The 15,769-nt window shown below is 40.9% G+C and overlaps 1 protein-coding gene across 5 annotated transcripts in view; it reads left to right on the top strand.

Annotated features, from left to right (window-relative positions):
* The window catches only part of galnt13 (polypeptide N-acetylgalactosaminyltransferase 13), a 256,909-nt gene that overhangs the window by 101,528 nt on the left and 139,612 nt on the right, over positions 1–15,769 (top strand). The gene's annotated exons all lie outside the window — the stretch shown is intronic.

Here is a 15,769-nt window from a genome sequence, read left to right as displayed (position 1 = left end):
TTTTTATCCCCAAGCAGAAATCCAAAGTTTCATGTTTTATGCAAAAAGATGAATTGTTCCTTTTCAAAGGAGTAATCTTTCTTGTAAATGTTTGTATCTGTTGGGTCTTTATCTTTTGTCATCTTAAGAAATGCAGATACCTTGTAATATTTTGATGTGCACATAGTATTAATTCCACAGACGTCTTAATAATTGTCCTTCTGAGAATAAGTTTTATTTTAAATGGCTTGTCTGTTCCATAGATTTATCTGTGGGATAAGTTAGAGTAACAGTTACAAACAGGTCTATTCAAAGCAAATGTTTCTTTGCCGTTTTCTACAATTAAAAAAAAAATCATTCAGAAGAAAACCATAAGTTTTAGACAGTCAGAAGCTTCCAGAGAACCTCCCAGACAGGAATCAATTTTCACCTCTTCTACAGAACCCCCAGATATCCTGAGGCCTGCCTGTTATCTTTAACGTAATAGTGCTAACTGACTAATGATAGAGTCAATGAGCCATCAAAAGGCAGCCCATTAATAAATTGGTTTCCCACCCAAATACTTGTAAAAAAATTGTCAAAGGCTGCAATAAGCATCCAGCAACATTGATGGTGCCACTCAGTTCCTGGTTGACATTGTTTCTGCCCAGAAGTTTTTGGCCACCATCCTTAACTTTAATAATTTAAGATTAGAGTGAAATTAACCTAATCTTGTGTTTATTGATTGCTTGTGTTTATTGAAAACCAGAAATCAGGCAGGCAGAGAACAGATATTGGTGTGTACTGAGACCAACCCTTTCAGGCTTCTGTTGTTTTTTATATACAAGGATATCTCTTAATTATGACTTGTATGTGAGAATAAATGACTGACAACAAATCATTTCCCTATATTTAGGAAGAGGATATTCAAAATGTAAAACATAAGATGTAACAACACATTCAAAGAAATGATATCCAATTTGTATGCAAGAAAATGCCTTAAATATTGTACTTTGTAGGCACTTTCAGGTGGCCAATTGCCCCGCATGTAAAGCCGCATGTTTAGGCAATATGCGGCTGTTTTGAGGCCACCTGAATGTGCAGGAGGAGCTCTTGAGGTAAGCTACGTCACCCTCCTCCGAGAGGGATAATCAGCTCAGCTCAGTGGCTCCCCCAGCCACCTGAATGCAGCTGGCTGAAAGCGGATGTTAAAGGTTCAGGCTGCTGACACTGGGCAGGAGCCGGAGTATGCTCTGAGCTGCATCCTGTGCAGCTGTGTCTTTCAGGTGGCCAGCGTTGTACTTTAAATGCTGCCACCTGATTGGCAATTTAAAGCGCCGCTTCTGCTTCTTCAGGCGCATTCTTAGCGTAGAGTGCACCTGAAAAAACCTTGTGACTGTTCTTTGAATGACAAAACAGTCTTAGTGAGGAGACCTCGTCTACCCAACACTAACGACTACTCATTCCCACTAGCTTTATTTGAATAAAGTCTGTTTGAATTGTACTCTGTGGCTTGGTTGTTCCTTGACAGGAGGGAAACTATCACATCCAGTGTAAGCACACTTTTCTGTTCAGATGTCCAAATTCGATGATGGAGCAGTCATTCTCAATGGGAGTTCTGTGGCTCCTGACTAGATGGTGTAAGGTCAAGCGCCCACTACAGGATATAGGTTAATAATCTATGCCAATACTTCATTGAGGTACTCGGGCTTGTGACCTTTTGATATTTTAAGGCTTAAAATGTTGGTGAAGAAATGCTGCATTGTAATCTATCTGCTTGGATGCTGCCAGATATCAAAGGACAGAATTTCAATACAGGCAGTCCCCAGGTTAAAAATGAGTTCCGTTTCGTAGGTCAATCTTTAACTTGAATTTGTATTCAAGTTGGAACAAGTACAAACGGTCCGTATTTAGCATCAGTTAGTCAAATGTTTATCTTCATATATAGCATATATAGTATTTATTTTACATTTCTATGCATGTAAAAATTAAGAAACACTTCCAAATACACTACAACTTCTTAAACAGTACATAATACAGTACATAATTGGTTGATTTAGGAGTGAATAACAAGTATTTACTCTATAATGATAATGATAGAGATATAAAACGTATATAAAGAAGCTCAAACTATAAAGAGATGCACAGTAAAATTCAAAGAAAGATTTCTCGTGCTGACGTGCCCTTCACATGTTGTCGAATAATGAGCAAGTCCTTAGTCTGGGTGGATATTACAATATATTACATCATAGTCACTATGGTAACACCACAAACAATAGTTCTCTTAAAGAAACACGCACAAAATTAACTAAGAATCAAAACACAAGGTTTTAATCTTTACATTCTGGCCCCTAATTATTATAATAGACATTAATGGCCAATTTATTATAATTACTATTACAGATAAACAAAGTAAATATAGTAAGTATAAGATTAGAAATCAAAACTCAGCTTCCTGTAAAAGACAGATTTTAGTAATAGGTCTATTTAAGTAACCAGTCTTGGTTTTAATCTGCACTTGCTGAATGTAACCTTTCTTGTCTGGAACTATATCCATGATTTTCTCCATAAACCAAGAATTTCTTGAAGAATTGTCCATGATAATCACAATGTCTCCGCATACAAAATTGCATTTACTTTTAGACCATTTTTGTTTTTCTTGTAATAACGAAAGATATACTTTAATCCATCTTTTCCAAAATAAATCTGCAATAAATTGAACTATTTCCATCTGCATCTTGCATAGACATCTTCCTTTTGAAATTGACCTGGAGGCATCAAAGGTTTAGATTTAAGAAGTAGGAGATGATTTGGTGTAAGTACCTCAATGTCATTGGAATTGACAGATATTTTTGTTATTGGACGACTATTTAAAATAGCTTCAGTTTTGTATAAAACTCACTGAAGCTTGTCATCATTGAGTATTTGACAATTGAAAATAGAATTTAAAAAAATTTCTGATTGATCTAGTCATTCTTTTCCACACACCTCCATGATGTGATCCTGTGGGTGGGTTAAATATCCAATTAATTTCTTTCTGAAGAAATGAGTCATGAATTCGTTGTTGATTCAAATTTTGAATTGTTTTTCATAACTCTAGTTGAGCTCCTATAAAGTTAGATCCATTATCAGAATGCAATTCTTTTACTTAACCACGTCTGGCTATAAAACATCTAAGAACATTGATAAAATAGTCTGTATCAAGCGACGATGCTACTTCAATATGAATTGCTCTTGTAGTCAAACAGGTAAAAATAGCTCTGTTTAATTTTTCAATGCTTCTTCCTCATTTTACTTGCAAAGGACCAAAATTCCCAGGTATGTAAATGGGGGTTCATCAGGTGAAACTCTTTCCTGTGGCAAATCTGCCATTTGTTGTACAGGTTTAGCATTCACACTTCAACAATTATCACATTTTGATATAATTCTTTTGATCAATGTTGAAGCACCAAGTATCCAATATTTCAGGCACAGTTCTGATAACATGTAATTACAGCCACCATGACCTGTTTTCTCAAGTATATGTCGAACAATTAAATCAGAAATTCCTTAGCTAATATAACGGTCAACCAGTTTACCTATCTCGGCTGCACCATTTCATCAGATGCAAGGATCGACAATGAGATAGACAACAGACTCGCCAAGGCAAATAGCGCCTTTGGAAGACTACACAAAAGAGTCTGGAAAAACAACCAACTGAAAAACCTCACAAAGATAAGCGTATACAGAGCCGTTGTCATACCCACACTCCTGTTCGGCTCCGAATCATGGGTCCTCTACCAGCATCACCTACGGCTCCTAGAACGCTTCCACCAGCGTTGTCTCCACTCCATCCTCAACATCCATTGGAGCACTTTCATCCCTAACGTCGAAGTACTCGAGATGGCAGAGGTCGACAGCATCGAGTCCACGCTGCTGAAGATCCAGCTGCGCTGGGTGGGTCACGTCTCCAGAATGGAGGACCATCGCCTTCCCAAGGTCGTGTTATATGGCGAGCTCTCCACTGGCCACCGTGACAGAGGTGCACCAAAGAAAAGGTACAAGGACTGCCTAAAGAAATCTCTTGGTGCCTGCCACATTGACCACCGCCAGTGGGCTGATATCGCCTCAAGCCGTGCATCTTGGCGCCTCACAGTTTGGCGGGCAGCAACCTCCTTTGAAGAAGACCGCAGAGCCCACCTCACTGACAAAAGGCAAAGGAGGAAAAACCCAACACCCAACCCCAACCAACCAATTTTCCCCTGCAGCCGCTGCAACCGTGTCTGCCTGTCCCGCATTGGACTTGTCAGCCACAAACGAGCCTGCAGCTGACGTGGACTTTTTACCCCCTCCATAAATCTTCGTCCGCGAAGCCAAGCCAAAGATAATTGGATGTTTCACTTCTTATAGCATTTTTCCTTTTTCCAATCTTCCTCCTACTCTCAATATATCATTTACAAGAATAGGATTTAGCTTGTAAACATGACTTGTTTTTGTAACATTCAGATTCTTCAATTTTGATATCTCATTATCAAATGTCTTTTTCTGACAAAAATGAATTATCTCCAATTCAACATTCGCCAACTCATCAACTGTTAGGTAACAGCTCTTTTGAGTTTTCAGATTCTCTTTCTTGATACGATTTAAAAGCACAGTTTTTAACCTAAGAATCCATTCTATTTCAAACAAAACCATGAAGAGTGATAGCAAATTAATTGAGTGATGGGATCATTTTCATTAGATATTTGAATAGTATTTACATTAGTGTTTTGGATTTCAGGATCCTCCATTGAAATTTCTTTTAACTCTTCTGGACTTTGAGGCCAATCTTCTTGAGATAACAAAAGAAACTGAGGACCGGACACCCATGTGTTGGCTCTTCTCAGAAAAGATTGAACCTTTTTCAGTAATTCTGTTAGTCACAAAGGTGTGAAACCTTGTGGTTTTGTTATTAATGTATTTAAGCACTGATGTACTATCAGTCCAAAACATAGAGTCTGCCACCTCCATCTTCTTAACATAGTGTCCATTTTGCTCGCCATAGTAGCGGCAGTCAATTCCATTCGAGGTATGGTGACTGGCTTTAATAGTGCCACTCTGGCCTTTTCCATTACAAATCCACAGTGTACTCGCTCTTGGTTATTTCGTAGTACTAAATAACTGACAGGACCAAAACCACCTTCGCTTGCGTCAGCAAAGTGGTGTAATTGAGTAAAAGTGACAATTCCAAAGTCTGTTGGTTTAAAACATCTGTTGACTTCAATATTTTCTAACATTTTAAGACTCTCAATCCAATTTATCCATTCTTGTGCAATGGAATCTGGAATAACTTCATCCCATCCAAATTTTCTTATACACAATTCTTGCAGAATTTTTTTTGGCTATTGATGCCAACATTCCCAAAGGAGCATATATTGAGCTTATGATCAAAAGAATACCTCTTGTTAATAGCCGTTCTTTCAAAACAATTTTGAATTTGAAAATGTCGGATTGAACACACCATTGCACTCCATTCTTTTGATAGGTAGAACATCACAATCGAAATCAAGATGTTTTATCTCCTTTGCTTTTCTGCCTCAGGAATAACAGCCAACACACTTCGATTGTTGCTAAAGGAAGAAGCCTTTTTTTACAGATCTCCTCTAACTCATGATAAAGATCTATTGCTTCTTTATCTGAAACCACTGAAGTAAGACAATTATCAACATAGAAATTATTTCTGATGATGTTTATAGTTTGAGAACTAAATTGCTCCTCATTATCTTCAGCACATTTGAGCAAAATTTGCATAACTTGGTGACGAAGTTGCTCCAAGTAAATGAACTATCATTCTGTATTCAATCATGTCTTTACTGTAATCTCCATTAGGCCACCATAAAACATCGCTTCAATATCTGCAGCAATTACAGTGGGCTCTTTACAAAACCTTATGAGAACACTCATTAAGTTAGGACCTTGCAGAAGTTGAGAATTCAACAAAACTCCTTGAAATGATGCTTCACAATCAAATGCTATGCATAATTTCTTCTTTTGTGGATGTATAACTCCATAATGAGGTAAATACCATTTTTTTTTTAATACCATCTTTACATTCCAAGATATCTTCTGATACATTTTCTACATAACCCTTGGCTATCATGACCAAATGAAAGGAAGAGTTTCTCTTGATTTTTCTCTTTAAATTCTGCATACGCTGTTCAGCAATTATTTTATTATCTGGCATACAAATTTCCCTTTTCTTCATAGATAATGCTATACAGTAATGACCATCAACATGTTTAACAGAATTTGAAACTAAATCCAGAAACCGCTTGTCCTCCTTTGAAGGTTCTTGAATATGTTTGAGACATACAGGAAAATCAATTTTAAACTGCAGTTCCTACAGATCATTAAGTTTGATAACTGAAATTCTGTTCAACATCTCGTCATCATTATTTATTTTTCCTCGCAATGGTCCATTGATCGTCCATCCAAACAACATTCTCATAACATAACATCTGTAATTTTGACTCCTTATTACTTCTAGAGGTTCAAGAGTTTTTGGTACATCTAATCCAATTAACATCTCAATCTTATAGGTAAGCAAACATCTTTCAGATGAGTCCACTGGCTGATATTATCCTGATATGGAATATTTTCCTTATTGACAGGCATAGTCTTCTGAGTATATACACTTGGAAGATCATAAAATTCATTGCTATTCAACCCAGCAATCTCTAAACTTGAAACTATATTAGTTTCAATGTTCTTTTCATCATTCATTGTCTTGAAGATTTGTGATCTTTTTCCATGAAGATTGTTTATTCATTAATTCAACAGTACAAAATGATGCGGTACTTCCTAGATCAAGAAATGCATAGGTCTTCAGTATGAAGCTCCCCTTTTTAGCTTTAACCTGTACAAGATCTATTGAGAGGGCTTTGTCACTGGCCCCAGTAAGACTGTCTGAATGGAAGCTGAAGTATCCCCTGCCTGTATCTATATTCTTGGATTCAGATTATTTGACTTACTTCTTAATTTTACTTCATTGAGTATGCAGTAACTTGGGATGCTTTAAACTGCATGTATCACAACTGAGTCACTTATTACAAGTTTTGCTGATGTGTCCATTACACAAGCAACCAAAACATATTCCATTCTTCTTTAAAAAGGTTAATTTCTCATCAAGTGACATTTTCTCTAATCATGACCATCTTTCTAAAACATTGTTATCTTTGCAATACAAACAACTTTCCTGAAAAGTCTGATTGATCTTCCTTTTTCTTTGTTTTCTTGTTCTTTCCTGGGCTTGTATCTAACAGAGCAATAACAAAAGCATTTCCTTTTGGTTTCAGTTGAGACAATGACTTAGACTTCTTTACATCTTTAGGAACTATTGAAGTATCCTTAATATTTCCAAATACTGGTACAGTGTTAAAATATACATGCCATTCCAAAAATTGTACAACATCCTCAAAAGTGGTGTCCCTTCTGAGAAGAATCTTAAGCTGTACAACTTTGGTGCCTGAAGAAAACTGAGGTCCTCCATCAGCCAGCTCCCCACCATGACTACCAGCCCCCCCACATCTCCATCGGGCACACAAAACTCAAAACGGTCAACCAGTTTACCTATCTCGGCTGCACCATTTCATCGGATGCAAGGATCGACAACGAGATAGACAACAGACTCGCCAAGGCAAATAGCGCCTTTGGAAGACTACACTAAAGAGTCTGGAAAAACAACCAACTGAAAAACCTCACAAAGATTAGCGTATACAGAGCCGTTGTCATACCCACTCCTGTTCGGCTCCGAATCATGGGTCCTCTACCGGCATCACCTACAGCTCCTAGAACGCTTCCACCAGCATTGTCTTCGCTCCATCCTCAACATTCATTGTAGCGACTTCATCCCTAACATTGAAGTACTCGAGATGGCAGAGGCCGACAGCATCGAATCCACGCTGTTGAAGATCCAACTGCGCTGGGTAGGTCACGTCTCCAGAATGAAGACCATCGCCTCCCCAAGATCGTGTTATATGGCGAGCTCTCCACTGGCCATCGTGTCAGAGGTGCACCAAAGAAGAGGTCCAAGGACTGCCTAAAGAAATCTCTTGGTGCCTGCTCCATTGACCACCGCCATCAAACCGTGCATCTTAGCACCTCACAGTTCGGCGGGGAGCAACCTCCTTTGAAGAAGACCGCAGAGCCCACCTCACTGACAAAAGACAAAGGAGGAAAAACCCAACACCCAACCAACAAATTTTCCCCTGCAACCGTGTCTGCCTGTCCCGCATCGGACTTGTCAGCCACAAATGAGCCTGCAGCTGACGTGGACATTACCCCTCCATTAATCTTCGTCCGTGAAGCCAAGCCAAGAAGAAGAAGACAACATCCTCTCAGAAAGAGTGCATATGCTCGTAAAGCCTTTGCATCCTCTGATTTTATTGATGACCAAGAAAGAATCTTGTCTATATGGACCCTTGCGATTTTATGTTCATTGCCATAATGAAGATGCCATCACTCTTTTGCTCTTTTAAAACCTTGGTCAAGATTCATATATTGGCAACTTTTGACTAACAACTTCACCTGTCCTTCAGTATACTTTTCTAGGTAATACAGACGATCTTTAGCATTTTTAGTATTACTTTCAATGTGATGTTCAAAAGATTTCAAGAACGTCAGATATTGTAATGGATCTCCATTAAAAACTGGAATTTCCTTAGGTAATCCATATTAACCTTTTTTTGCTATAAGTGATATTGTCTTGTCTTGTCCTCAATGGCTTGCGACTGGTTGTCTTAAGGTTAATGGAGAAATCTAGTGTAAGGCAGCATGCCTTGGGATAGTGCAGGGAGCCAGATCACAGCGGGGACAGCATTAAATTTCAACACAGCCACTTAATTCTCACTATTCCGCAGCTCAGCGCCCATACAAACTGTGTTGTTCAGTGGTTTGTAAACCCGCATAATTTGGAACCCACTGAGCATAATAAGAAAAGAACCCAGGCACCTTTCTAGGGCCTTGAGGCTGTGGAAAAGGGGGAGGTCTAGCAGAGGCTGTATGCAATTGCAATTGCAATTGCGGTCAGGCCAATGACCCCATTCTCTACGATGCAGCCAAGAATCGTCAGTCGGGTAGTGCAGAAAACACACTTATCCTATTGTAAGTCAGATTCAGGTGTTTGGGGGTGTGAGGAATTTCTGGAGGTTCACGTCATGGTCTTGCAGGTCATTGCCATAGATCGAGGTATTATCCAGATATGAGAAGGTGGCATGTAGGTCATTTTGGTCTACTATTTGGTCCATCTCCCATTGGAAGACTGAATTACCATTGGTGACATTGGTGACACCGAAGGCTACCATGAAGAAGTGGTAGAGGCGCCATCCGCCTTTAAAGCTGTGTCCTAATGATCTTCAGGGTGGATGGGGAGTTGGTGGTAGGCCGATTTCAGGTCTATTGTGGAGAACACACAATACTGGGCAATTTGGATGACCATATTGGTTATGCACGGGAGGGAGTATGCATCCAGCATACTAGCAATTAATGGTTTGACTATAATCAATCACCATTCTGCATTTACCCCTACCCTTGACCACCACCTCCTGAGCTCCCCAGGGGCTGTTGCTGGCCTCAATAATCCCTTCGTCCAGAAGTAATTGTTCCTCTGCCTTTATAAACACACTGTCCTCCTCACTGTATTGCCTGCCTTTTGTGGCGACTGGCTTACAGTTGGGGGTGAGGTTGGCGAACAGCGGCGGGGGTGTTCATACGGATGGTAGAGAGACCGTGTGTCGGTGGCCCAGGAGGGGAGGGAAGGGGGGGGGAACAGAGCGGCAGGTTAAGAAACTGGGTTGCTGACCATGAGGGGTGGGAAAGGGCTGTCATATTGAATAGTGACACTCATTGAATAGTAACATTCTTTAAGTATTTCTGGAAGTCCAGCCCCTACAGTACTGGCACACAGAGCTGTGACATAATGAAGAATTTAAAGTCATGTCCTGCATGGTCAGTGTCACCGTAGTGTAGTTGTAGTTGTGGATTTCTGCAGAGTGAAACTTTGAAGCTAGGGCGACCGGTTTTTGCCTCAAGGGAATAATGTTGGACAGTGTCAGGATGAATAAAGCATTCAGTACTCCAGCTAACGAAAAGGCATTTAGTCACCTGGTTGCTGATGGAGATGTCCGTCATGGAGTGGATGAGTTGGTGAAGGCTGTTCTGATCCAGCATCACTGAGGCCAGGGTTGGTCCATGGTCTGACCTGCGCTAACTCGCTCTCTGTTGGCATGATAGCGGCACCCACAGGGCAGCGTGGGTCTCCCTGGAAGTCGGCAAAGTCCAAGATGGCAGCCCCCATGTTGCGGCATGGTCATCCCCGGAAGATGCTGGCATCCAAGATGGTGATAGCTATGCCACGCATGCGGCTGCGCTGGGGCTGGAGGGCTGTGATTGGCATACTCTTGCATAGTGGCCCTTCTTCCTGCACTTGGAGCACATCAGGTCTCTCGCCGGGCAGTGTTTTCGGGGATGCTTTGCCTGGCCGCAGAAGTAGCACTTCGGGTGTTGCTGAGAGACAGTGGCTACGGTGGACTCATTAATTAGGTGCAGTTGCGGACCGTTGGCATGTAGACCCGCGTTCAAGATGGTGACCCCTGTTGGATCTGTTCACATAGTATGCTTCCGCGTTGCAGAGAGCGATCTCCAGCGACTTCGCAAGATCAATAGCCCCTTCTGCTTGAGTAACCTCTGGTGCACATAGTCAGACCTGATGCCTGCAATGTAGGCAGCTGATTCTTCCTGGAAGTTGCATGCCTGTGTGAGTCCCACAGGACCTGGAGGAACTTATCGCCCGATTGCTGTCTGTGGGCGGCCAGCATTGCCTGGTGTATACTTCGTTAACTTTCTCCCTGTATTGTCCCTTGTGTATACCCATTGCTTCCACATATGTGGTGGTGTCCCTGATCATTAAGAACACTTGGGGTCTGACCTGGGAGAAGAGAAAATACAGTCTGTTTGCGTCGGTAGTCATGATGCCAGCTGAATTTTGAAGGAAGACCTTGAAATAGCGCAGCCAGAGTTCAAAGCTGTCTGAGGCATCAGGCAACTGTGGATTGATCTCCAGCTTGTCGGGTTTCAGGAGTTGGGCCATTATTGGCGATGAAAGCAAAAATGTTGGGAATAAAATTGACGCACAGTAAATAACTCGAGAGGCTGAGACTGAGTCACTGATTTACAGGCTTTTATTCACAATGGACAGGGATCTCATCCTGTGCCATGACCCAGGCTTTCTAGGGAAGGGTCAACGTGTTAGAGGCTTTATACAAGGTGAAAGAGGGAGGGGCCACAGATACAGTCACAGAACGGGGTGGAACCAAGTAATCAGGAATACAGCAGTTCACCACAAACACAGTCACTTAACCCTCAGCGGCCTATATTTCAAATATTTTAAGCTAGAGTCTTGCAAAGTTTTGTGAGGTGGTTTAAATAACAAACCACGTCATAATACAATAAAACTTTAACCTCACAAATTTAAAACTGCGGGCCAAAAGGAGTATTGTACAGCATATTCTCTCGCGATGTTGACTCAACCACACCTGAACTGCAAGTCGACGGGATTCTACTTCCAGCAGGCTTGTTGGTTCATAAGTCCAAGTTGTTTGTAAATCGGACTTTTTTTTAAACTGGGGACTGCCTGTAGTGGTTATTTCAGTATTTCATTTTGTTAGACCTTCAACACAAAATAGCTGTTGAATTTACATTTGTAACATCAGGGACTAAAGCTCGAAAGTAATTAAATGAGCTAGGAAGCTTCTTGGTATTTTTTGTTGCTCTGATCCTTTGTTTTTTGAGATGAATGGTCCTGTCTACACTTGACTTTTTGATGGTGCATGTTAAGAATGACAACCAGTCTTGCATCGAGAGACAGAGAAGACAGTGGACGCTGGAATCTGGTGCAAAATAAAAAAGCTACTGTTGTTTTTTCAGTAGCTCTTTTCTTTTATCCTCAACCAGATTTGTTACAGTAACCTTTTCATGTAAGATGGATGTAAATAAATTCCTTCCCCAGGAGAACAGAAGTACGACGAGAGGCCAACTCAGTAATGTTCTCCTGTGATCTGCGTGGTGTGGTTGATCTCGGCATTTTTTCGTAAGTTAGCAGCTCATGAGGTCCACTCTCAAGACGCTGACCAAACTGAGTCACACGTTTAAATAAAAGATTTATTTTTGTTGCTTGCTGTTTCTTGATCTAAGGTTGAAACGATATTCAAAATGTCAAACTTTCTGCTTCTACCACAGATTGCAATTAACATTCGTTGCATAGGCACAGTTCTTGCTATTGTCTGCTTTAGGTTCCTATTAATTTTTAAAATCTTGTCATGGAGATGATACTTCTTAAGGATCTCAGGATTTATTACTTCCTCAATTATTTAGAGTTCAGATTTATTGTCAGAGTACATACAAGGCATCACAGACAACATTGAGATTTTTTATCGCCTGTGGGCGAGGCAGTACAAAACAAAAACTGTACACAGCATATGCATATAAACAGATAAGATATGTAAACAAATTGATTAGGATACAGAGAGAATAAAAAAAATCTATAAAGGGCACAAGTCTCTGAGTGATTTTGTTGTCGGGGAGTCTGATGGTGGAGGGATTAGCAGCTGTTCCTGAACCTGGTGGTGCGAGTCTTCACCGACACCTCTTTCCTGATGGCAGCAGTGAGAACAGAGCGTGTCCTGGGTGGTATGGATCCCTGATGATTACTGCTGCTCTCTGACGGCAGCGTTCTCTGAAGATGTTCTCGATAGTGGGAAGAGTTTTGCCTGTGATGTCCTGGGCTCATTCACTACCTTTTGGAGGGCTTATATTGGTGCCCCCACACTAGACTTTGATGCAGCTGGTCAGCACACATCCGTAGAATAATTTATTTAGAAATACACCACGGTAATAGACCATTTCTGCCCATGAGCCCTTGTCACGCTATTACACCCGATTGACATATACCACCGATACGTTTTTGAATGGTGGGAGGAAACCAGAGCCCCCGGGGAAAACCCATGCAGACGTCGGGAGAATGAACAAACTCCTTACAGGCAGTGCAGGATTCGAATCCCGGTCCTGATCACTGTCGCTGTAAATGTGTTGCATTGTGCTAACCACTATGCCAGAAATCGGGCTTTCTGGTGTCATACTAAGCATCTGCAAACTCCTGAGGAAATAGAGACGCGGCCGTGCTTTCTTCACAATCCCATTAGTATGTTGAATTCAGGAAAGATCCTCTGAGATAGTACTTTCCAAGAACTTAAATTTTCTCACCCTCTCCACCTCTGATTTCCCCCACTGATTACTAGATCCTATAACTCTGGTTCCTGAAGTCAGCAATCAATTCCTGTGTATTGTAGCCCTTGTTATTCCAGTTTTGGTGTTCTGCATTATAGGTTTTGATCACTGATTTTTCATGTTAATTCAATGTTTTTAACAACAAATATATAGGGTTTGTTTTTCTTTGCTACTCTATATTTTCTGGAAAAATTCTGAGTGGTCTGAAATAATTGCAGAGAGCTTTCCATTATTTGGGGGTCCTCGACGAATATGATCAGTTAACATACCATCGGGTGCTAATATGATCTAATGAAGGCCATCTTAAAATAGGCAGAATTTTGACATAATATAATCAAGTCAAAGCTGCCTGTCAGAAGATGTTTAGTATTCAAATTCAGTACAGTATTTAAATGAATATGTTTTATAGATGCTGGCATTTGAAGCTTAATGCTCAGATTTATATTTCAACAAGGAAAGATAAAAGTCATACCAAGTACTCCTTTATTAGTTTAAGTTATGAAATCGAATTCCTGACAGGCCTAGAATTGTTCCAGGGGCATGAACAGGCTATGCAAGCCTGATAAGTGTTGAGGCATTAGAATTATTACACTGCCAACTCAAGCCACTCAACACAATTTTAATTGTGACACGGTTTGAGAATGCAGCCTTTGTAAACATTATCATGTAATTCTTTTTCTCTTCCTCAATGTGTGCTTGAAAATAAGGAGCAGGATTAGGTTACGCAGCTCCTTGAGCTGGCTCGGCCATTCATTAAGGTCATGGTTGGTGGGATCTTATCCTGAACTCCCTATTCCTATCCAATATGCTTTGAATAAATTCAATGACTCATCCTCCACACTTCTCTGGCATAAGGAATTAAACAATTTCACAACTTTCTGAATTTAAATTATTAATGCCTTATTCTGAAATTCTGCAGCCCAGCTACAGATGCGTCCAGGAGGGCAAATATTCTTCCAGGTTTTGCGGTGTTTATACACCTCAGTTTCAGAGAGATCACTTGTCATTCTTCCTTATTCCACTATATATGCCCTATGTATTCAATCATTCCTCATAGTTAAATTTTACATTTAAATTTAGACATTCAGTATGGGAACAGGCCATTTCAGCCCACAGGGTTGGGCTGCCCAGTTTACACCCAATTAATCTACGCTTCGAATGGTGGGAGGAAACCAGGCAGTGGGGAATTTGAACCCTGGTCCTGATCGCTAGTGCTTTAAAAATGTTATGCTGACTGCTACACTCCAACTGTGCCACCCCTCATTCCATAAATCTCTCCACTGTAAACTGGGTCAATTGCAGGTTTATTCCTGCTCAAAAATTGAGACCAAAACTATCTACCAGTACTTCAGGTGTGGTTTTGCCAGTCGTGCCTAGATGTAGGAGCACTTCTCTACTTATGTTCTCCATGGCACTAGCCAGAATTCCCATTTGCTTTCCTAATGATTTACTGCAGTTGTTTGCTAATAATGTTTCATTTATAAGAATACTTGGATCCCTCTGTACTGCAGTCTTTCTCCATGCAATCAATATCCACTTTCCTGCATCACGTATGAAAGTGAATAACCACACATTTGCCCACATTACTCTCTATCCACCCAAGTTTAGCCTATTTAAGATTTTACTATCCCTTTGTAGACACATTTCCTCACAACTTTCTTCCCCACCTTGGAGAACAAGCGTGCAGGCTGCTAGGGACTAGCTCGTAGTAATCAAATTTTGAGATTGGGATTCATGAGTGTAGACCGCCACTGCTATTGGCTGCTCTGCACCCACTGCAATTGCATTGCAGCCACTGTACTCGCAACAGCGCACCGCGTGTTAGTTGAATTGAGAATTGGCAGGGAGCAGACGACACACTGTGGGCTCTCTCTCTCCCTCCCTACCCTGTTTATCCTGTTTGGTTGTGTTCATTAAAGTCTTTTATTTGGTTTACCTCACCTGGCGACTTGACTCGTTATTAAGCACACAATAATGAACATGGTGTCAGAAGTGGGATCAAGAGTGTCGCAAGCCTGAGGTCTTCCGATCACAAATCGGTCACAATGAGCAACCAGAACCATATTTTGCACGATCGCCATAATGGCGGACGGATTCAAGCTGCCCAACCCACTCATGCTTGATGGAAATGTGGCAGAAAACTGGCGCATCTTTGAACAGGAATTCACTATTTTCATAGCGGCAGCACATAACAACATGCCTGCCCATACTGGGCTGTACATTCTGTTAAATTTTGCGGGCCTGGAAGTCATTGAAAGGGAGAGGTTGTTTGTGTATGCAGGCGAAGTGTGTGACAGGAACCTCCGTTACCAGTTCGGATGAGTTGAGAGAGGACCCCAAATGTTTAAAGCGTAAATTCAGAGAAATATACAACTCTCAGAGTTCAAAGCTGTCTGAGGCGATGGAAAGGCATAATTCAACATGAGAGACCAAAAGTCTGGAAAGTTGATACACTCATACGTCAGCGATTTAAAATAAAAAATGGGTGAAAACCACAATTAAGGCAAAATGT

This window comes from Narcine bancroftii, chromosome 4 (assembly GCF_036971445.1).
Source record: "Narcine bancroftii isolate sNarBan1 chromosome 4, sNarBan1.hap1, whole genome shotgun sequence".
Classification (NCBI taxonomy): Eukaryota; Metazoa; Chordata; class Chondrichthyes; order Torpediniformes; family Narcinidae; genus Narcine; species Narcine bancroftii.
Note: the sequence above shows the minus strand (reverse complement) of the source record. Positions and strands in the feature narration are given on the sequence as shown.